This window comes from Microcebus murinus, chromosome 20, assembly GCF_040939455.1.
Source record: "Microcebus murinus isolate Inina chromosome 20, M.murinus_Inina_mat1.0, whole genome shotgun sequence".
Classification (NCBI taxonomy): Eukaryota; Metazoa; Chordata; class Mammalia; order Primates; family Cheirogaleidae; genus Microcebus; species Microcebus murinus.
Window position 1 is genome coordinate 4,779,698 of NC_134123.1, and position 22,284 is coordinate 4,801,981.

At 55.7% G+C, this 22,284-nt stretch overlaps 1 protein-coding gene and 1 non-coding gene across 2 annotated transcripts in view; one reads left to right on the forward strand and one right to left on the reverse strand.

The window, feature by feature from the left end:
- Positions 1–22,284, reverse strand: part of ZNF423 (zinc finger protein 423) — a 313,414-nt gene that overhangs the window by 271,029 nt on the left and 20,101 nt on the right. The gene's annotated exons all lie outside the window — the stretch shown is intronic.
- On the forward strand, positions 3,059–3,177 carry LOC142862644 (5S ribosomal RNA). The gene has a single exon (XR_012913741.1). It is a non-coding gene; the product is annotated as a 5S ribosomal RNA (ribosomal RNA).

The window sequence follows — 22,284 nt, forward strand, 5'->3', positions numbered from 1 at the left end:
ACCACGCCAGGTCACCGACTCCAGACCCCCCACGACGGTGGGAGAAGCACTGCGGGGAAGCAGGAGTGGGGTGAGAACGGTCCCAAGGCCGCTGGGTCTCCTTCTGCACCTGCGAGCACCTGGCTGCCACCTCCTCCCCTCCTGGCACAGCCCGGCTCCCAGGGGAGGATGGGCACCTCTGGGCGGCATTCGCAGCCAGAAGAAGCACGCCGACTCCCTGTCCAAAGGGCGCGTGGCACCTGAGGCCTGCTCCTTGCTGGGGGGCGCCGGGCGTCTGGGGCCGCAGTGTCCACCCAGGAGCGCCAGCCAGGCCGCAGGGGAGCCTCGGACGGCTGTGAGCAGGAAAGCCCATCCTCCTCTACGTGCCACGCCCTGTGCGCCAGGGTCGCGGACCAGGCCCGCCGCTGACAGCTGTGGGCCCCAGCCTGCAGCCCACCTGCCTCCCTTCCCACCCCAAGTCCTTCCCGCGAGGACAGGGCACACGCGTGCCAAAGCTCTGCCCACACCCCACCCCCTGCAGGCGGCACCCCGTCCCCTTACCCGGTCTGGGGGTGTGCCCCGACGGCTCTGCTGCCCTTGGGGAAACTAAGACAGGAAGGGGCCACAGAGGCCCACGGTGGTCTGCAGCCATGTGGCTGGAGATGGTCTGAAAGTGGGGCCATTCCCGGGGCTCACAGACTCCTCGCCCCAAGGACGGCCAGAGAGGGGCCTCAGCCACACAGAGCAAAGCTCAGGGGCCCTGGTCCTGCCCCACACCCGACCCTCGGGCCTAGCATGCCTCAGTTTCCACTCTTGCTCATGCTTCTACAAGGAAGTTCACTGGGTGTATTTAATATTTGGCCTGTGAGTTCTCCCGGCCAGGCCCCCAACGGCTGAGAGCTCAGGCTGTGAACTCAGACAGACCCCGCTTCGAGGCAGGCTCCACGCTGGCCCCGTGCAGCGGGCCTGCAGTCCGCCACTCTGGGCCCCGGTTCGCTCATCAGCCCGCCCAGGTGCTGTGAGGAGGCGAGAGACCGTGCACGAGCCACAAGAGCACGGCGCCAGGGCAGTGAAAGCCCAGGAGATGGTGCCCCGCGGCCTCATGGCCTGAGACCATGAGACCAGGCTGGCCATGGCCTCTCAACAAACAAAGCCACAGGCGTTTGCACGGAGCTTTGCTGCGTCTGACACACCTGCACACCTAGAAAGAATCACATCTGATTCTCGAGTATGCTGGGTCAGGACGGGCGGCACCGTGTGCCATAGGGGAGGACACTGAGGCCCGAGAGATGATGTGCTCACAGGGTCACACGTGAGCGCCCAGCCTGGCCTGCACGGCAGGGCCAGGGCTCCTTCCCCAGGCCTGCCGGAGCCTTCCTGGCTGCTATTACGCCCCGGCCGCACCGCCACTGCTGACGGCAGGCTCCAGTGTCTGTGGGGACACGCAAGGCCCTGAGAAGTCAGACACTTCCTCCCACGGCGGAGAGGTCACCAGCGGCCACCCCCCTCCCAGCGCCCCTCTGCAGGCTGAGCACCTGGCAGCCTCAGGGCTTCCTAGGGCAGAGGAGTCACTCTGAGCCCCGCCCAGCCCTGCCACAGCCACCCAGGCTGAGCGGGCACCAGAGAGATCTGAGGGCCAGGAAAAATGGCAGCCTGTAGCCCTTGTGCCAGCTGCCGCAGCCCAGGAACCCCACCCCAAAGACAGGCGCCCTGCTCACCTGCCATGCCAGCACTCTGGCTCCTGCCAGGAAGGGCCCCCCCCCCCAGGGCCAGCGCCCCTTCAATACACTCCCCTCCCACCTGCAGCCAGTCTTTGTTGGGCAAAGCCCTTGGAGAAATGTTCTCTGGAGACCAAAGATGCCGTGGAAAGGCATCAGGTCAGGCACAACCCCTCAGGGCAGGTGCCTCATCCCCAAACCTCCTAAGAGGTGGGACAGGGTAGTGGGAAGAGTCAGGTATAAGCTCAGCAGGCCTGGACTTTAGTCCTGAGCCTCAGACTCAGTGTACACATCTGTAAAATGGGGGCATAATAGCGCCCACCCATTGTTAGGCAGTTGTCAGTGCCGGATAACCTCAGTATTGGGCTTCCGGCATCCAGCAAGACAATAAAGGCTTGCACCAGAGAGCAGGGCAGCATCAGGGTGACCCTTGGGGCCAGCATGGGCTCAGCATTTTCTGAGCATTGGCTCATTCAATCCTCACATCCATCCTACCCGTTTCCCATGAGAAGACCAAGGCTCGAGAACGTTAAATGAAGTGTCACACGGCTACAAAACGGAAAAGCAGCATGCAACCCAGCTGACTCCAGAGACAGCACCCTGCCACTATCACAACTACAGTCACCCTGCCACGTGCCCAGCACCTTCTCAACAGCCTTCCCGGGCCTCACTCTGTGTCCCAGGCCCGCCGCCTCCTGGCCCAGCCCCTCTGCTCCCCGACCCAGCACCCTTCCCAGTGGATGCTCCAGCCACGAGAGGGAAGGAGCTCCAGCCTCCTGCCTGGCAGGCACACGCTTTCCTGCCGCCTCCTTTGCTATTGCTGTTTCTGGCACCTAAAATGCCCCCTCTGTCTTGGAGGCCCCACCTGACCTCTGCTCTCCAAGAAGCCTGCCCAGATCCCCGGATAAGTGGACGCCCTCCCCTCGCCCTCGCCCTCCCCTCGCCCTCGCCCTCCCGGTGTGCGACACCTCGGCGCAGCAGGCTCTGCCCCGAGGCAGGGCCCATCCCGGGCCTCCTGCCCCCTCCTCGCCCCTGGCCCAGGCAACCACCATCACTAGCAAAAGTGGCTTCATCCCAAGCCCTTTGTTTTGTTACCTTTTTTAATCTCCCCAATTGTAGGTGAAAAATTTTTAAAAGGTGGACACATCCCTAATCATCAGGGAAATGCAAATCAAAACTACAATGAGATATCACTTAACTCCAGTGAGAATGGCCTTTATCAAAAAGTCTCCAAATAACAAATGCTGGCATGGATGTGGAGAGAGAGGAACACTCCTACACTGCTGGTGGGACTGCAAACTAGTTCAACCTCTGTGGAAACCAATATGGAGATACCTTAAAGCTATACAAGTGAATCTACCGTCTACGGCCACACCACCCTGAACGCGCCCGATCTCGTCTGATCTCGGAAGCTAAGCAGGGTCGGGCCTGGTTACTACTTGGATGGGAGACCGCCTGGGAATACCGGGTGCCGTAGGCTTCGAAAAAAAAAAAAAAAAAGTGAATCTACCATTTGATCCAGCAATCCCATTGCTGGACATCTACCCAAAAGATCCAATGACACTCTACAAAAAAGACACCTGCACTCGAATGTTTATAGCAGCACAATTCATAATCGCAAGGCTGTGGAAACAGCCCAAGTGCCCATCAATCCAAGAATGGATTAATAAAATGTGGTATATGTATACCATGGAGTACTATTCAGCTCTAAGAAACAATGGTGATCTAGCACATCTTATATTTTCCTGGTTAGAGCTGGAACCCATACTACTAAGTGAATTATCCCAAGAATGGAAAAACAAGCACCAGATATATTCTCCAGCAAACTGGTATTAACTGAGCAGCACCTAAGTGGACACATAGGTACTACAGTAATAGAGTATTGGGGAGGGGGGGCGGGTATATACATACATAACGAGTGATAGGCGCACCATCTGAGGGATGGTCATGCTGGAGACTCAGACTTGTGGGGGGAGGGGGGGAAGGGCATTTATTGAAACTTTAAAATCTGTACCCCCATAATATGCCAAAATAAAAAAAAAATGAAAAAAAAAAAGAAAAAGAAAACCGACCCATAATGCCCCACTCAGAAATGCCATGGGTATTTTGGGGTAGCGGGCATTTCTGGACACGTTCCATGTGTTGACACTTTCCCTTTTGGGGTCCCATGCCCTCGGAGGTACAGGGCAGTGCCAGAAAGGCTGCGAGAAGCTCATGAACCCACAAGGACATGGCCAAGGAGGGCATCAGGGTACCAGGGGTCCGGAAACCAATCTTAGTTGGGAAGTAAAGGAACCCACACGGTTCAGCCCAGAGGGGCAGACTCAGGGCCCCAGGGCCGCCTTCGGGCATCTGAAGGGCTGTCAAGAGGGGAAGACGGCGGAGCTTGCTAGTGGCCTCGAGGGATCACACTGGGACCGACCAGTGCAAGTCTCTCCAGGGAGATGTCAAGAAGGAACAGAGGGGTTCTATCAGCGGAGGCCATGAGGGAAGGTCCACTTGGGAGGTAGTGAGGCTGCCAGCACAGGAGGGGACCAAGCAGAGGTAGAGAAACACCCGAGCGATTCAAGGACAGGATAGGAGAGGAGGTTAGAGCTGACCTTGACAGGATCTCAAATGATGGCAGAGGAACCAGGCAGGTACCAGAAATAAATACTGGGGTGGGGGGACCCCTGGGTTGCGAATGACCCCACTCTACCCTAGCCCAACCAACGCTGCCCCCCAGAGTATGTTCAGAGGGTTTGATCTAGTTTTTCCAGGGAAGCCAGAGACCCAAATGTTTCTGGGAATCATTCCGAATTTTGAAATAGGCCCAGCTGAACGCCTCACAGGCCACGCACAGCCCCTGCGCCGCGTAACGGAGCCCCGGCCTCACAGGGGCTCACAGGCAAGTGCGGCAACCCAGACAGAACGGGAGCCGTTTCAGGGCCTAGAAGAGCAACCATCCCACAGGAAAAGAATGGGTTAAAGTATGATTTGGCACTGCTCCACTCCAGGGCTGCAGCTGGCCTCCGAGCCCACCCCGCACACCCCCGGAGGCTCTGTCAGCTGCCCAGGCCCCTCCTGACCCACCAGGCTCAGCCACCCAGCCTGGAACCCCAGATCTGGGAACAGGCAGCTGCCCGGGGCTGGCCGGCCAGAGCCAGCCAGGAAGAGATTCTGTTCCCCACGCCCCACTGAGGGCCGTTTGCTCATTTGGGATGGCTGCCACCAGGGCAGAGAGGGAGGCTCTGTCCCACTGTCCTCTCCCCTTTCCCTGCAGCTCCAGGCCTGTGACAGGGACAGAGTGCTGGTGACACAACAATCCAAACTCCGTAAGTGTGACTCTGCACAAGCATGCACACCAAGGGCCAGGCGCTCAGCACGCAGTACACTCGCATAAGCCTCCTGGTAACCCCATGTGGGAGTTTTAGCCATGCTCACTCCACAAGTGAGGAAACCCATGCTCAGAGAAGTTAAGACACTCACCCACAGTCACACAGCCAGCAAGCAGGCGAGGTAGGATTCAAATCCAGGCCTATCCAACTCTAAAACTCCACACGAAGCCCCGGAGCCAGAGGGTCCTGGCTCCCAGACACCTGCATCCCCCGCCCCGTTGTCCTCCACGGGCTGCAGGGGCGAGCGAGGGCAGGCCCAGCGCCGCTGGCATAGACAGGACGTTCTGGCCGGCAGACGTCGAGACCCTTTCCTCTCCTTCCCTGCATGCTCTATGGGTGTCCACCCCAGGGAGCAGTGCCCCTGTGTGCACGACGGGCTGTGCGGCCACAGTGAACTGGGGCCTGGGGCCGGGGGCAGCAGCACCAGGAGACAAGGTCCCCGAGGCCCTAGGGAGAACCTCAGACTCGTCCTCCTCATTCTGGAACTGAGCAATTCTGACGTCTCACAAGTCAGAGCCCTGGGCCAGATGAAGGTTTTGTTTGCTTTTTTAAGGCCCCTTCAGTTCTAGGACCAACACAAGGCCCTTCACCCCAAGGAGCAGCAGCACCTGGGCAATCTCAGGTCGGGTGTGCTGGCTGTAGCTTTCCCAACACACAGTCAAGCACATGAAACTTCACGCGAGGCCGGCCATTACCCTGGGCAGAGGGGCGGGTGGGGCCGGCTCTGGGAAACTGCCCAGGCCAGGTTGCTTCCGATCTGAGGGCGGTTACATGGGCGCGTTTAGTTGATGAACGCTCCCCAGTCTGAACACTTTCAGGGCAGGGGAAGAGACACATTCTCCACACCAGTGGGCAACACAGAATCGCTCCGGAACTAGGCACAAGGGGTTAGCGAGAGCAGCGGCGGGAGGGCGAGTGGGTGGCTGGGGGCGTCTTTATTTTGTGCCTTGTGCATTCATTAGCAATTAATGTTTTTAAAAGTTTTTACGTATTCTACTTAAAACCCCCCGCCACGCCACCAGGGGTGCGCACGACCACTGTGGGGAGCGGCATTGCACCTGCTCGCCCAGTTCTGGCCCTGCTGGGCTGCAGGACCTTGGGGGAGCTCTTGCACTCTCCCGTGCGGACAGTAATGCTGGACGGTCTCCCACAGCCCCTCCCGTCCCGGGCCCTGCATGCCATCACTGCGAGAGCCCAGCCTGCAGCCCGCAGCTGGCCTAACGGGCAACAGCCCACCTGGCCCCAGCCCACCCTGCAGCCCGACCCTTCTGCGATGGCTGGACAGCCTCCCAGGACGGCGGAGACAGGCGCCTTTGCCCTCCAGATACCCCCGGCCCCAGCCTGAGAGCAGCACCCGGACTGTGGCCTAAGGGACTGCCTCTCACCCGCCATGGCCCCCAGTGGACTGCCAGCCCGCGACCCAGGCCGCAGCCTGGATCTGCCCACAGGTACAGCCTGGAGCAGGCAGCGCGGGGACACGGCGGTGGCGGCTCCCTCACCCCTGGCAGTTCCCCAAAGAGAATACCTTTCCTTCTTCTCTGCTAATTTCCAAAGCTCCCCTCGTGCTCGGTTTCTCCTTCCACCATCCCATCCGCTCCCCTCATCCTCCCATTGTGTTCCCTCTGGCTCAAGCTGTCCAGAGTTCACATCCGTCACGTGCAGCCACCAAACCCTGACGGGAAGCCAGCACAGTGGCCGAGCGGGCGGCGTGGCCCCCCCACTCGTCCCGCTCAGAAACCGCCCAGGAAAGGCCAAGAGCTCCAGGCCGGGGACAGGGGTCCGCACGCCCCCGCTCGAAGGCGCCTTGGAGGGCCGGGCCGACCGCCCGCGGAAGCCGAAGGAGAAAACGAGCAGCTCGGGGGCGCTGGGGGGGCTTGCTGAGCCCCCGTCCTCCTGGAGGCGCTGAGGACTCGGAGGTGCGAGGCCCTGCCAGGCTGTGGCTCAGGGCTGCGGGGCCGAGGGCTGGGCCGTGAGGGGCAGGGCTCGGGGACAGCCCTCAGCAGCTGGGGACCTCAGACGGGGCGGGACACCGGACCTTCCCTGCGTTGCCGACACAACGGGCAGGACTGATACGCCTTCCTGTGGGCTGCCCCGCAGGCGAACGTGAGCGCGGGCGTGCGGGCCACGTGTGCTTTCCGGCAGCGGGGCAGCATGGGGCACAGGACGGCTGGCGGCGGGGGGCGCCTTCTCAGGCAGGCCACCGAGGCTCACACGGCAACACACTCGGTCCTGAGGACGACAAGATCGCCCCACCTTCCAAGTTCCTCCAACAACCAAATTACCTGGCGTGGCTCTGCAAGTCCATCTGGGAAGTTCTGTAAGCCACTATTGTCAAAAAAGCAAAAGACCCACAACGAGCTTCCGCCCGATGGGTCTGGCACCGTCTCTCTCTGCCGCACGTGAACCCAGGAGCGCGGCGCGATGGAGGAGGAGCCCGCGTGTGAGCAGGGAGCCAGGAGCAGCCGGTTTCCCTGGACTTGCCCGCAGTGCGATGGCGGGCAGAGGGAGGGCCAGGAGGCAGTCGGGCCCCCGCACTGGCCTGCCCCCTGCAGCCGGGCCTCTCTCCTACGCAGGTACGTCAGAACGCCCAGCTCCTGAGCTTCCCAGAGCAGCGTGCTGGTGGCCTCTGGCGCTGGAATGAAACAAGCCCAGGCTCACAGCCTGGCTCAGCCGCCCATCAGCTGTGTGACCTTCCATAAGTTACTCAACCTCTCAGAACATTAGTAGAGAGGGGGAAAGAGTACTATAATGCTGCCCAGTAAATGGAGCCGTTCTTATTATTAATAAGAGTATTATCTCTTTCCTGCCCTGACACCCCCAACCACTCCTCTGGGAAAATTTGAAAAGAAAAAAGCAGGCCCCTAAGTAGCAGCCAGACAAAGACAGATCTTGGCAGGGGCTTGGGACGTTGAAATGATCTAGGAGTGACCCAACTTGCCATGAGAAATTGAACGCACAGGCCTAATTCATAAAGGAGCTGAGGGACGTGGCAGACCCGGCACCCACCTCCCAGCCTCCCCGCTGGCTCATCCCGGCACGGTGGAACCACCGATGCGGTCCAGTGCCCCACTGGACGGATGGGGAAGCGAGGCACAGAGAGGAGAAGTGGGGGGCAGCCACACAGCAAGCAGGGCGCAGGGCGGACCAGGCGCACGGGGAGGCTCCTGCAGGCAGCACTGTCACAATGGCATGGCCACCGCTCAGCTGGCCCTGGGCACACCAGCAGCCTCCAGGCTCTGGGCAGACAGGTAACAGGAACGGGCGAGGACAGCCGGCGGCAGCATGGCAGGGAGTCGAGGGGACAGGGCACAGGGCACGCGTGCCCCGGCGTGCGGGGCAGCGCCGCCCTCCTTGCTGGGCAGAGCCAGGTCCAGGGCCGCCAGAGCTTCTGCTTCCTCTGAAGCTAGAAACCTGGATTGTGGTGCAGACTTTCCTGAGTATTAAGTGCCACATTCTAATTCCAAACAAAGTTTAATCCCAAGCAGCCAACAAAAAAGGATGCTGTCACTGGACGTGCTCCTCAAGTTACCAGTCTGCAACCCTCCACTCCAGGACTCGGGCACGGGTCCTGACTGTGTTTTTTTAGCATCTCGTCAAAATAACATGAGAAGTGCTTGGAAAGTATCTTCCCTATAAATCAATGTCTTAGCAAGGTGGCTAAAATTCTACCTTTTAGCTATTCATTCCTTTGAGTCAAACAGGGCTCTCCTTGGATATTCTCTTAAAAAGAAAATTCCAGAGAGTTTATTATAAATGTCTTAGTCTAGAGAAGGACCCGAGCAACATTTCAGTCTTGGAAAACCAGAAAGTTATGATAATAATAACAATAGCAAAAACTAACCTACACTGAGCTGTGCTCAAGGCACTAAAGTACTGGGGAAAAGCACGTGTCTATTTCAGATAAGAAGCTGCTAATATCGCCCCAAAATACCGCCCCTAAGGCTGAGATCAGACACTCGGTGTCTTTCCAGCAGGGAAGCATCCGCCACATTCGCCATCTCAAAATAAGTCTGGCATCTTCCAGGAACAGAACTTTCAGCTGCCAGATATCTGGGGCTCCGCTGGGGCTCCGGCCGCCCGGCGTTCTGGGGGTAGGGGTGCAGCGGGTCCTAGCGGTGGAGAACGAGGCACAGAGGGAGGCAAGCGGAAGTTTACCTTGACGCTTTTCCCGAAAATGCTGATCTTAGGTCTAGACAACAGAAAAGATGCTGCTAAAATTACTATGAAGTCTTTCCCCCAAAGGCATTTGGTTACATCTGATTTTAAAATGCATTTGTAGAAGTCCACTCTCTGGGCCCATCCTAGGCTTCTAGACGAGGGCTTTGGAAGGGGCCTCCAAGATTGTAAACCCAATAAAAGAGAAGCAGAGGCCCAAGGAGGAATTCCCAGGAAGCAAATGCAGAGCAGGAACAGGAACATGAGTCCCATCCCCCAGCCCAGGGTGCAGGTCACAGAGCCACAGGTAGGAGAATCGGGAAAGGGCACTTAGAGAACAAAGAAAAATAAATAAGAAAAAAGACCACGAGCTCACCCACTTATCCCAGAACTGGCGCTCTGCACATGTCCATGTGCAAAACTGCATGTTTTGGTCCATCTGTCCTTTGACAGATGGACCTCTACTAGATACTAGTATCCTCTACTAGATAAGTACACAGCAAAAAGTGGTTATCTGCATTTTATCAGAGAAGCCCATGAGGCCCAGAGAGGTTAAGACACCAATCCAGAATCACACGGTTGGCAGTACCAGGTCTTTTACCTGCAGTTCACAAACACCCCTTCTCTTTGCTCCAACACACTGACCTTTCTTAAGTCCATCAAATGTGCCGAGCCCTTCCCACCACTGAGTGTGGTGAGCTGTGTTGCACCACCAACACTCACCCTGCGCCAGCACCGCCATGGTCACCTCATTCCTCATGCCTCACCTGAGGCCCTATCTATCATCCCCTCTTCTCTGGAGCCTTCTGTTCATTTGAAATCCACACTTCCCCTACTCCTTGACACAACACACCCCAAAACTGGGTTGCGTTATAGCATCGTACCCACAGCCTACCCTTCCTAGGGCACGGCTGAACAAAAACCTATCTTTAAAAATAAATAAACATAGGCCAGGCACAATGGCTCACACCTGTAATCCTAGCACTCTGGGAGGCTGATGTGGAAGAATCCCTTGAGCCCAGGAATTGGAGACCAGCCTGAGCAAGAGCGAGACCCCATCTCTACTAAAAATAGAAAAAATTAGCACAGTGTGGTGGTGTGAGCCTGTAGTCCCAGCTACTCGGGAGGCTGAGGCAGGAGGATCACTGGAGCCCAGGAGATTGAGGTTGCTGTGAGCTAGGCTGATGCCACAGCACTCTAACCCAGGCAACAAAGCGAGACTCTGTCTCTAAATAAATAAATAAATATAGTGGAAATATAAAAATAAAAAATAAATTAAATCAAATTAAAAATAGCAGTCCTCAGTCACACTAGTCACGTCTCAAATGCTTAATAGCCACATGTGGACAATAGTGGAAAGCGCAGACACAGAACATTTCCACCTGCCAACAGTTCTGTTGGGCAGCACTAGTCTGGACTTCAGAGCACATGCTATTTTTGGTAGCCATAAGCTCAACTGTGTGAGTGTCTGGTCCCCAATTTATGATGGTTCAAATGTACTATGGTGTGAAAGCAACACAGACTCAGTAAAGACAATACTCCAATAATATTCAATAAATTACATTGTTGCGACAATGTGTACAGCTAGCATTACAGCTCTTGTTACAGCTCTTATTCGTTTGACCGGGGAAAGAACCGAGCGGGACAGGAAGAGTCGGAGAGCAGCCTTTATTCTTCCACAGCAGGCTCAGCACACCTAGTGTTACAGCTCTCTTCCCGTCTTCCGATCTTCTGACCCTTCCGCCTTGTTCTCCTCCTGCTTTTATACCCTAGGTAGGGCTCAAAAAGCGTCCAATCAACTACAAGCTTTAACATCCAATCAACATCCAATCAACAAGAAGCTTTAACATCCAATCAACAACAGTAGGATTCAAAAATTACCCAATCAGGATCACGCAAGCAGCGTGGCCAACAGGCAGCGGCAAGCGGGCCTGGGCGGCTCTCCGCTGCGGGGCCAAGCCCCAGCAGCGTGCCCTCCAGCTGGCCACGTGCAGTGCTGGCCCACGGAGATGCGCAGTGACAGGGAGGTGGCAAGCTGCCTCGTCCCGGCGCCCAACATTTTCCGTATCAACATGAGACATTTTCTACTTTATTATAAAATAGTCTGTGTGTTCAATGAGTTTGCCCAACTGCAGGCTAATGAGTCTGTTCTGGTACACTGAAGGCAGGCCAGCCTAAGCCACAATGTTCAGGTAGGTTAGGCGCACTGAATGCATTTTTGACTTACCATATTTTCACCTTAGGATGGGCTGATCAGGATGTAACCCCCTGATAAGTCAAGGAGCATCTACACTGTTGCCTCTTTGATAAGATGGCATGTTCCATGAGGACAGAGCCTCATGCTGTCCTCAGCTCATAGTAATTCCTCCCTCCACTGAATTGATGGATGGACGCACGGACAGACAGATGGACGGACAGATACATGGTAAGAACTGTGAACCCAGCAGTGACTCCCAGTGGCCTAATTCCTCTCCGGGGCCAGACCTCCCCTGCCTTTGATTGTCCGGCTAGAGCATGAACCCTCTGCTCAATCCCACAGCCCTTCTGCCCAAATGTGAGCCGCAGAGGGCTGTCCCCCCGGCCCTGGATAACCGTGTCCTGCTTAACCAAGAGGAAGCTTCATTGGAAAAGAAAGTCAAGTCTAAAATGCCTTTACTATTTTGAGTTCTCAGATACCCAGCAAACAAGAGCGGACAATCTGCCTTTTATATAGCTCTACTTCTGAGCGTCTTGAAGACATTTCTTCACAACTAAGTAACCCAAATAAATTTAGCAACTTTTTTTTAATAAGGAGAAATAATTAAAGAACAGATGGTGTTGCTTACTTTGAAATTTTTGCTCTAAAATAGATTTCGTGTGCACCTTGGTTGGAGTTCGACTCCCCCCTTGTATCCGTGTGTCAGGAAAGGGGATCAGCTCACTAATTACCTGGCTGTCTTTTCCCTGCAAGATCCCAATTTAAGAATCTCGTTTCATTCTAAGAAAATTAATTCAAAATGCCAAATAATTTAAAAATGTATTAAGATTCCCTTTAGACTAGAAAGCAAAAAGGAGCTTTCATTTGTCTGCTAAAAATCACCTTGGGTAGTAGATTGAAGTTTAGCTCTTAAGACTTGATCCCCAGAATTGAGCTTTTGGCAGAAATGATTGGTTCCATGTGTCCACAAAATGTTTCATTTAAAATATATGTGCTTTTAAATTGGTCTCTGACCATTTCCATGTCGTGGTCTCTAACCACTCCACGCATTTTCCCAACCCTTGGAGCCTTGTTCTCCTCGGAAGCTAGGCGCTTTCATTTGCATTGGAGGTAACCTATTTCCAGCACGCCAAAACCTGTTCACTTTCAAAGCCACTTTTGGAGATTTTATGGTCTGAAATGGAATAAAATTTAAATTTAATAAAATTTGAGACCTGGACACAAAAAAACGAAAAGAAAAAATGAACTGGTTTAAAAGCCAGCTACCCAGACATTGAGGAAAATATTCTGAGAAAACCCCACAGGGCGGAGGGGGAGAGAGCCAGACCGTCGCTAGCCTGCCAAATGTCATCTGGGGCTGGCTTTAGAAGAGAACCAGAGCTGGGGACGCAATGCAATTATTTAAATCCAGAAAGAAAAATGTTTGCTCCCAAATTTGGCAGCAGATGATTGCCTCTGATTCTTCTCGTTTCCAACTGATTCCAGCATGGGTGGGGGAAGCTTCGGGCCCAGAAGGGCTTATGGGACAGCAGTGTCACACCTGGGCTGGAGGTGCAGTTTGCAAGGTGAAAGGTCCTGGTCTGTGACCAGGTGAGCTGAGTCTCACTCCAAGGCCTTGAGAGGTAGCAGAACACATTTTCTTTAAACCACAGGTTGCAACAAGAGGGGATTTCTCCCTTCCTTTGTCTCTGTCTGTCTCTGCCTTTGTCCCCGGCTGGCAGCAACCCCCCCACCCCCGCGCTGAGCTCTCTTTCCCTCCCCAGCTCCCGGGTGTGTGAAGGCCCTGACTGGCTGTCACTCAGGCCCTCTTGTGGGCCCAGGGAAGGAGGCCACCCGGCTCCCCAGGCCTCAGGGCCTTTGGTACAACCCCACAGCCCCCCCACGGCCTCCTACACTGTGCACACCCATGACAGGGCACCTGGAGGCTGCATGCGATGCCCCCAGTGGGTTCCCCCACTTCCCCACAGAGGACTCAAGGGCTTCCGCATCTCCGGTCCCACTGGAGAGAAGAGCAGGGACAGCCCAAGGTAGTCTCTGATTGGCTCCCTGATAATTCCAACGGAGCGCGGGCAGCAACCGGAGCATGGGGACAGCTCCCCACACAGGGGGCTGCAGGAGCACTCAGGCCGGAAGACAGCCCTGGGAAGTTTTGAATGCACCTGCCGGAATCAAGAGGATGCAGCTCCTTCATCCTCCCTCCTGCACACGCACAGCTCACCGGCAGGCCCCCAGCCGGGGCAGAAGGCACCAGACCCACACTGTCAGTGAGAACTGACCTCTAGTTCTAGCACCTTCCCTCTGCCTAGTGCCCTTGCCCCATTCCTCAGCCCAAGGCCTCCCCTGCTCCCCCGGCTTCTCATACATCCACCTCTTTCTTCTTTTAAGATCGATCCTTTTCCCTGGGTTGATAATAACAGAATAGCAAGCTAGCAAGCATGCCCAATAGCACAGTAAGATGCTACTTGTATGCCCATTTAACAGATGAGAAAACTGAGGCTCAGACTGGCTAAATAACTTGCTCACCTAGCCAGCAGCAGAGCCGGGATTTAGCTGCTCTTCCAGATACATGAATGGATTCTCAACACCTCTGGATGGCTGAGGCTGTGGACCCTCTGCCGGCAAAGCCTTGCCCTGGGGTGTGCCCCAGGGGTCAGGCTAGGAGGCCCTAAGTCATCCCCACTTTCTCATCAGGCCACCCTGGTGACTAATGACTCTGGGCAAAGCAGAGAGGCTCGTGTGGGGAACAAGGCCTGTAATCGACCTTGAACTTAAGAGACTCCAAGCTCTCACCGGCGTCACTAATGGGCCAGGAGTAACCTGAGCCAGCCCTTGGACAGAAACCCAAGGCATTAGGCCGGCTGGCCCGCCGGCCGGCTGGCATCGCTACCTGGATGATGCCTCCATGTCTCCATTTCCCAGGGCCTCCGTGCGGCGCGCCTTCCTCAGCCGGCATCAAAGCAGCTCTCGGTCGCCGGCGCTGGCTGCGTGCCGGGCACCCTGCTAAGCACTTTATACACATCGTCCTGCTTAGTCTCCACAAGTGCACAGGAAAACGGGTACGAACGCTGCACTGCAGACAAGGAAACTGAGGCTCAGGGAGGACAAGGAGGCGGCCTAAGGGTGCACAGCCAGCTAGCAAGCTTGAGGCTGGCAATCTTTCAGGCCCTGTCCCTCATCACGGTCCTGTGCGGCCGCCGAAGGGCCCTTGGTTGAGATTATAGTGATCCGTTTTACTGTGCTCTCAACATGCTCTGCAGCATTCCAAAGGGGGAAGACTAGCTTGTCGGGGGAAGGAGAAGGGGCGGGGCCGCGAGAAGAAGGCTGGGCATCCCGAGGTCACGGTGCTGGGCGGGAGCCTGTGAGGCTCACACTCACCCGCAGCCTGACCTGCTGCTCGGGGTTCGCCTATGTGGGATTTTGTGTTAAAAGTTCCAAAGGCTAATGTTGCTCATCTGGGGCTTAGATTATCAGTTCCAAACTTGGGAGAAAAGTCCCAGACACAAATTCTTCCCTGTCGCACTTCCAAGCTACCCAAGCGACTCAGCCCACAGCAAGGCCCTGCAGCCGGCCAGCCACTGCGCAGGCGGCCCGCTCGCGCCCTCACAGCCCTGCCGGCCGGGGACAGCAAGAGCCCGCTGTCACGGGTGAGGACCTGAGCCCCACAGAGCAGGAGCACCGCGCCCACTGCCCCTCAGCGTACAGGTGACAGCCGGGTCTCAAACTGCTTGCAACTCCCAGTGCTGCGAGCCGAAAGGCAGGCGCGCTGCCGGGTGGGCGTCCGCGCAGACGGTGCCTGGCGCTGGCCGGCTCAGGAGGCTGGGCGCCCGCGGCGGGCTCTGCCACAGCTCGGGCGGGCGAGCCCGTCCCCTGCGAGCCCTCGGAGGCTGCTCCCTCGCGAAGGGGCGCTCTCTGGTGTCCCGCACAGAAGGAAACCGCCCCTGGCTTCCTCTTCCCGGACCGCCTGCCCGCCAGACAGCAAGCTGCCCAGACAAGGACGCGGGTCCAGGGCGCCAGTGGCAGAGGGACTGCGCCCGGCTGGGCGCTCTCACCACCCGCGGCTGCCCTCCGCTCTGACGAGAAGGAAACTCGTGGGCGGGTTTCTAAGGCTCGAAATAAAGTTTAAATATTACGTGGAAATTACTAAACAAATCAAATCACTGTTAAGTGGATGTCATGGGCTTCCTCTAGACAATACGTTTAATGAAGATTATTGTCCTCCTGGTTATAGTTTTAGATTTGCATTTTATTATCAGAGAACCACTTATGCATTACTCCAGGATTTTCATTAGGTAAATAAATTTTTATGTGGATTTCATTATATTCCCTTGGCTGAAATCCTGATCACTTAACAGCAAGAATGCTGCTCCGACATCCTGTGTTGTCAATCAGGATGTAACTGTTTCCTTTGGTTGTTGAAAAGTACTTTTTAAAACCCTGGTGTTGACGGCAAGAGGAAGAGGGACAGAGGCAGAGCTGGGGCAGACTCTGTCAGTTCTCCCTGAAACACGCACACGCCCAGACAAGATAGTTTCTGCTTAAAAATATACCTGAAATTTTTTATATGTGCGATGTGGAGGTTTTACACACATGTGCCATGTGTGCTTTCTTTTTTCCTAGTGTCTTCTCCGCCTCGCTTTGGCCAGCACTGGAGAAATGACGCTGCAAGACACAAGCTTGGGACGAAGCAGGAAGGCAGGCAGGAGGGTTATTCCTGGAAACGCAGCCATCAGCACGGAAAAACCTTTTCTAAGAAGTCTAATATGAAGCAATTAAGCTAATTGGAATCTAGATTGTACGGGGCGCCTCCGGAAACCTGAGACCAGGGGACTCTCCTTGCTGGAAAATCACACCTCAACATGAATGAGTGAGGGAGTGAATGAATGAAGCAGCCAGAAGCAGACCTTAACACCCGCACCTGATCCGGCCGGCCCTGCAACACACAGGTGTTCCCTTCCAAAGGCCCCAACAAGGTTTCAGAAGAATTTACTAATAATAAAAACTCCTGCTTATTAAAAAGGACCGCCACGTGCCAGGGATGGGCTTGGCGTGACGTCTATTATCACCTCCCTCTCCCTGGCCAGTGCAGCCCAGAGGACCCAGAGAGCCGGGCAGGATGCCTTCCCCAGGGCACATCAGAGAGGCGACCCTCTTGGACGGCCCAGGGAAACGCCGCACAGGCCTGCCCAGCCAGCAGTTCAGGGGAAGGAAAATGATGCAGGCTGGGTGTCTTTATGGCACCTTAAGCCTGAAACTGCTGCCCAGAACCAGGATGCAAACGTTAAGGTCCCTAGACCAGCTCCGTCCCATCTGCCTGCTCTGGGCAAAGCCGTCAACCTCCCTGACCCGCAGTTTCTCGTCTATGACAATAATGGCAAGAAGAGCCCTTGCCTGGCAGAGCTGCCGGGCACGGAGAGGGAGCCTGATGGGACTGCCTGGGGATCGCGCTGGGACGGGCAGACCAGCCGGGTGTGCCCTCGCACGGGGTGGTCTGCGCAGACCACCAGCCCAAAAAGGGCTCGCCTTTCAACAGTTTTTCAGCTGTCAACAACAACTTACCAAAACCACCTGGACTCCAATTCAGGTTTTCTCAAGAGCACAACAAAACCTCCTAATCTCCAATCCCCAAATCAGTCACCTGCGGCACTCAAGCAGGGCCTGACTAAGCGCTCCTCTGCGGCGGGAGGCGCCCTCTCGCCTTCTCCTTTACGGCCTGCATGCTAGTCTCGTCTGCAACGAGCAAGCACTACCACATTTTAAAGACTTTTTCATTCTGTTAAGAAGCGGATATAAGAAAGGTAACTCCCAAGCAGCTCAGAAACGTCTCCAAGACTGAATAAAAGAGCTGATGAAATGCGGGCCACCCGCCCCCTGCTCCCGCCTCCAGCCACCCGCCCCGCCTCCCCTAGACACCCCCGCCTCCCCCAGCCCTCCACCCCACCTCCCTGCTCTTCCTGAGCCCACCGCTGACACCCCGCGCACCTACTCCTCCTCTGGCTCACTCTGTGCCCACACAGCAGCCAGGACAGCTCCGGGAGGCAGGATCCTGTGGCTCCGGGTCGGATGGGGAGGAAGGAGGGAGGGTTAACTTTCAGCCACTCTGACCGGTTTATTAAAGCAGCCCCAAGAAGCTCTTTTTCTGCCACTTTCTTAGTCACCTGAGTGTACACTGCTAAAGTACTTGCAAATACAAGTGCAAGCCATCCCATTGACTCTTCCCTGATTCAACTTTTCGAGAATTCGCAGTGGCCTCCTGCCTGCAGAGCGTCCAGGGTCCTGACCCCACATTCCACGCTGGGGCATTTTTCTTGAAGAGCATTTATCACTCAATCAAGCCACCGCCCTGCCAACCCCGAACAGCACCACTTGCAGCAGCTGCGGCTCCACTGCTTAGCATCTCGCTTGTCCTCAAATATCTCCTGTTTATCTTGGTAACAGTCTACATGAATAGTCCGTTTGTTGGAAGAACATAATATTTTCCTTGGCTTTTAGGCAACAGTCTGGCAAATGAGCATTTCCCCATGTAACTTTCTGATGGCTTTATGCGCACAGTTAATTAGAATTACACAGACATGTTTATAGAAGTTTAAATGAAGCATAGTTCGAGTTTGTGAAAATATATATAATTACTCGCACCGACACTTCCCACTGAAAAAGAAAAGGCAACACAAGCAAGATCCCAAAAAGCAACAGTAGGGGTCTAGAAAAGCCTCTGCCAGCTTAAACAGCTCCACTTTGGGGGTCCTGGGGAGACTGAGCCTGTTGGGAGCCCCGGACCCACCACCTACACTTTGCTCATTAGCCTCACGCTGCAGCCGGCGCGTTCCCAAAGAGCCCCGGCGCGGCGCGGGCGCCGTGCTCCCGGCGAGGCCGTGTGGACCCGCGGGCGCCGTGCTCCCGGCGAGGCCGTGTGGACCCGCGTCCACACGCTGCAGTCCCGCCGCGCACGCAGAAAGGCCGCGGTGTGCCCCGCAACCAGCTACGGAGGAGAGGTCTGCGGACCCCGCGGCTGTCCTCCATGCCGGGGAGACCCAGCCTCCGGAAGCACAGCCGCTGGCAGCCTGAGGACCCGCGCTAGGGAGGGCTTCATGGCAGGCAGGTGTGTGGCCTTCAACGCCCTCCCTGCTCTGGCTTCACCCCCTTCCGGCCTAAGGGCCCACTCCACCCGCGCCCTCATCCAGCCCCAGGGTCGCCCCCGGCCTGGGCCTGCTGTTTCCTCCGCGGCTCCACACCCGCAGGGCGGCAGCACCCACATCGTGTGGGGGTGCCCCCAAATTCACTTCATTCTACCCCTACTGGTGGTCAATCCGACTGTTCCAGGCAAGGAATTCCTGAAAGTTACTGAGATTACTTCTCTTTAAACTTAAAAGAGCTCAGCATGGTGGCTCACACCTGTAATCCAGCACTTGGGGAGGTGGAGGCAAGTTGATCACTTGAGGCCAGGAGTGTGAGATCAGCCTGGATGACACAGCTAGACTCCATCTCTACAAAACAGTTTGTAAACATTAGCCAGCACGGCGGCCTGTGCCTATAGTCCCAGCTCTTCAGGGGACTGAGGCAGGAGAATTGCCTGAGCCCAAGAGTTCGGGGCTGTAGCAAGCTGTGATTGAGCCACTACACTCCAGCCTAGGTGACAGAGCAAGAAATAATAAAAAATTAAAATTTTTTTAAAAACTTAAAAGAACCACAGCCAAGTCTCTTTACCTTTATGTTGTCTAAACTGGCTGCCATGCCAGCCTTACAATTTGACATCAGCAAGCCTGAGGACTGAACTGCTCTCTTAGGAGCGAGATGGGCTGTGTACCCTGGCACGGGCTCACCCCACTGTCCATGGACAGGAAGACTCCACGAGACTCCTCAGTGTAAAAGTGTGCACGCCAGCAGGGTGGAAGACCCGTCCTGGGGCAAGGCGACCGACTCAAGTAGGCAAGGCTCAGGTCCCGACGTCCAGACCAGCGTCCAGGCTGCCCACTGGCTTGAGCCGCAGGACAGGCCAGCCAGGCAGGCTGAGCCGCACCCAGGCTGCCTGCCCAGCCCGGCCCGCCAGGCTCGCACTGCGCACCTGCCTCCAGGCGCAGGCGCCTCCGCAGGACTGGCCTTGGAGGAGCCCTGCCAGCGAGCCCGACATCGTCAAGAGAAAACAGGCCCATGGGCTCTCGGAGACGTTTTGTCTCGACTCCTCCTCGAATTGCAAAAAGAACGGGCCCCGGCAGAGCGAGACAGAAGCAGATGGAAGCAAGGAAGAAAGTAGGAATTGGAGAAAGACTGGTGACTAGCAGGCCCTTCACTCTGCGAGCATTTACCAAATGCCTGCCACATGCCAGATGCTTCGCGAATCCCTCTCCTCCCCGCAGACCCTTTCCCTGGAGCCCAAGACACGGGAGCGGGAGAGCCGACCCAGTCCGCCCGGGCAGAGCCGAGAGTCCAGCGGGGAAGGAAGTGGACACAAGTAAACATGTCAACGAACTCCTACCAAGAGCAACTAGCAGGACACTGAAGAGTGAGAGAGACTGCAGCACTTGGGGAGAGAGGGGGCCGGAAAGGCCTTGCTGAGGAGCTGCACCAAACCCGAGTCCGGGAGGCCGGGAAGGAGCCAGGCAGGCTGGAAAGAGGAAGGGGGTTTCGGTCAGGGGAGAGACACGCAGAGGAAGCAGTGGCGCAGTCCCAGAACAGGAGGGCGCAGAAAGAGGGACGAAGATGACCAGCTGCAGGGGGACGCAGAAGGAGATCCGGAACCTTACGAAGAGACAAAACTGCCTCCCCAGGCAACCTGAGACAGCAACAGGTGCTCCCCAAAAGCCTTCCTGCCTCCTTCTTTCTCAATGACCTGACTCAATTTTGTCTGAATATCCCCAGAGCCACTAACTCCAAGGGAAGCTGGGGCTCTGCAAAGCCCCCGTGGTGATGCTCCACACCTGGCCTGTGACTGGTGTAGGATGTTCAGGGGATGCCATCTCACCAATGAGACACAAGGGAGGGACTGCAAGACCATGTAGGAAAGGTAGCTTTCCTCTAAAGACAGATCTGTGTCATGGAGTTTCTCTCTCCTTATCTCTTTGGATGAGGGTGATGTGTGATGTCTGGCACCACAGCAGCCATTTCTTCACCATGGGGGGGGGCGGGGAGGTAAGAGCCAATGTGTTGAGCAGGACAAAGAATGCCCTCAAGATGGAAGGTACCAGGTCCCTGCTGACCATGCTGAGCTGCTCAACTAAGTACTTGCAGCCACACTCCCTGCAGACTTCTCATCCTATGCTTGAGCTGTTCTGAACTTGGATTGCATGTCTTGCAGCCCAAAACATCCCAACTGATACAATCCCTTATCAGCCAGCCAGTTCCACCAAAACTGGATTCCTGCCCTGACTGCTGCTCCTCCTCTTTCCAGAAGACCCTTCAGGTTTCTCTGCACCACTCCCTGCCAAGAGGAGCCCCAACTATCAGAGACACAACCGTCTCCCCAGGGGAATTCCACAACCTCAGGAGCCTAGGGGGAAATCCTGGCCAAGGCAGTCAAATGGCCAAAGTACAGATCATAAAGATTAAAAGAGGAGAGTTATGCTTAACAACACCATCCAGTAATAGAGAGTTAAAGGAACTTCAAAATGCCTGAGTCCGCATGTCTGCTGGAATAAGTAGAGGTTAGAGGTCACAGTGAAATCTTTCTTTGCTTGTTTTATCTTTGCCCTCAAGAATCCCCAAGAGATGGGTTCATTTTACCAATTTTCTAGTTGAAGGAAGTGAAAGCATATGGCGTCAGGGTTAGGAGGGCAGACTCCTGAGCCAGGAGGCCTGAGTTCAAATCTCAGTTCCTCTAATCCTTCACCAGGTGTGCGACCTTGGGCAGTTGTGTGACCTTGGGCCCCAGAGCCTCAGTTCCCTCACCTATAAAATAGGGATAATATAACTGCCATCTGAGCTGTTGTGCGTATAACACAAGACCCCTGTGTAAAGGACACAGAGCCCCGAGCATGGTTTCTAACCTTGGCTATCCATGATGAAGGCCTGGAGGGACACTGGGCCCACAGGGCTGGCTGCCCCAGGGACACCTGAGACACCCAGCTATGGGACAGAGCTCTGCATAGTGAAGAAGTTGTCAGCATTAATCGGTCACCTGCTTACTCTGTCATCTCTGACTCTTCCTCCTATAAAGTAGGGACGCTCCCTAAAAGCAACCAAATATCTGAGGGCCTGGCTGCCAAGGCCTGTCATCTGGGGTGTGGGCAGGCGTCATTCCTTAGCTAGAAATCCAACTGCAGGTCTGACCCTTGGTCAAACCATTCCTTTAATGGACAGGTTGGGTCCACCCAACATAAGTAGATTCCAAATTTGGGCCAAGCCAGCTGACCAAGCTGGGAGATGCCACTTGAGTCTGAAAAACAGACTCTGCGACCATAAGACACCTGTCTTCTGGGGCCGTGGGCTCTAGAGGGAGCCACTAAGGCAAAGCCCAGGATGTTCCAAGCAAAGGCTAGCTCCTGGGAACAAGGGTGTGACCTCTCAAAATGACTCCCTGTCCAAATGTCCGTCCCTGGCCAATGGGAACATCTGCTGGGCTTGAGCCCACGGCACTGGGGCAGAGCCAGCAGGCCCAGTAACAGCTCCTCAAACAGGCAGGGCCTGGGCTGGGTGTGGGAGGAAGGTGCGCCATCATCACAGTCAGAATAGGACACCCCAAGGGGTCCCTGTGACCCAACTGAGCTTCAAGGCTCCAAGACACAGGGTGAACAGAGGAGACCCACTACAAGCAGAACCCCAAATCCCCCACGGACCTCACAGAACCAGACCTGCCCACTGGCACGAAAGAGAAGGAAGAGATCTGAATTTTTCGGTGACATCTCCAGATTTCTCAATGTTGATTTCT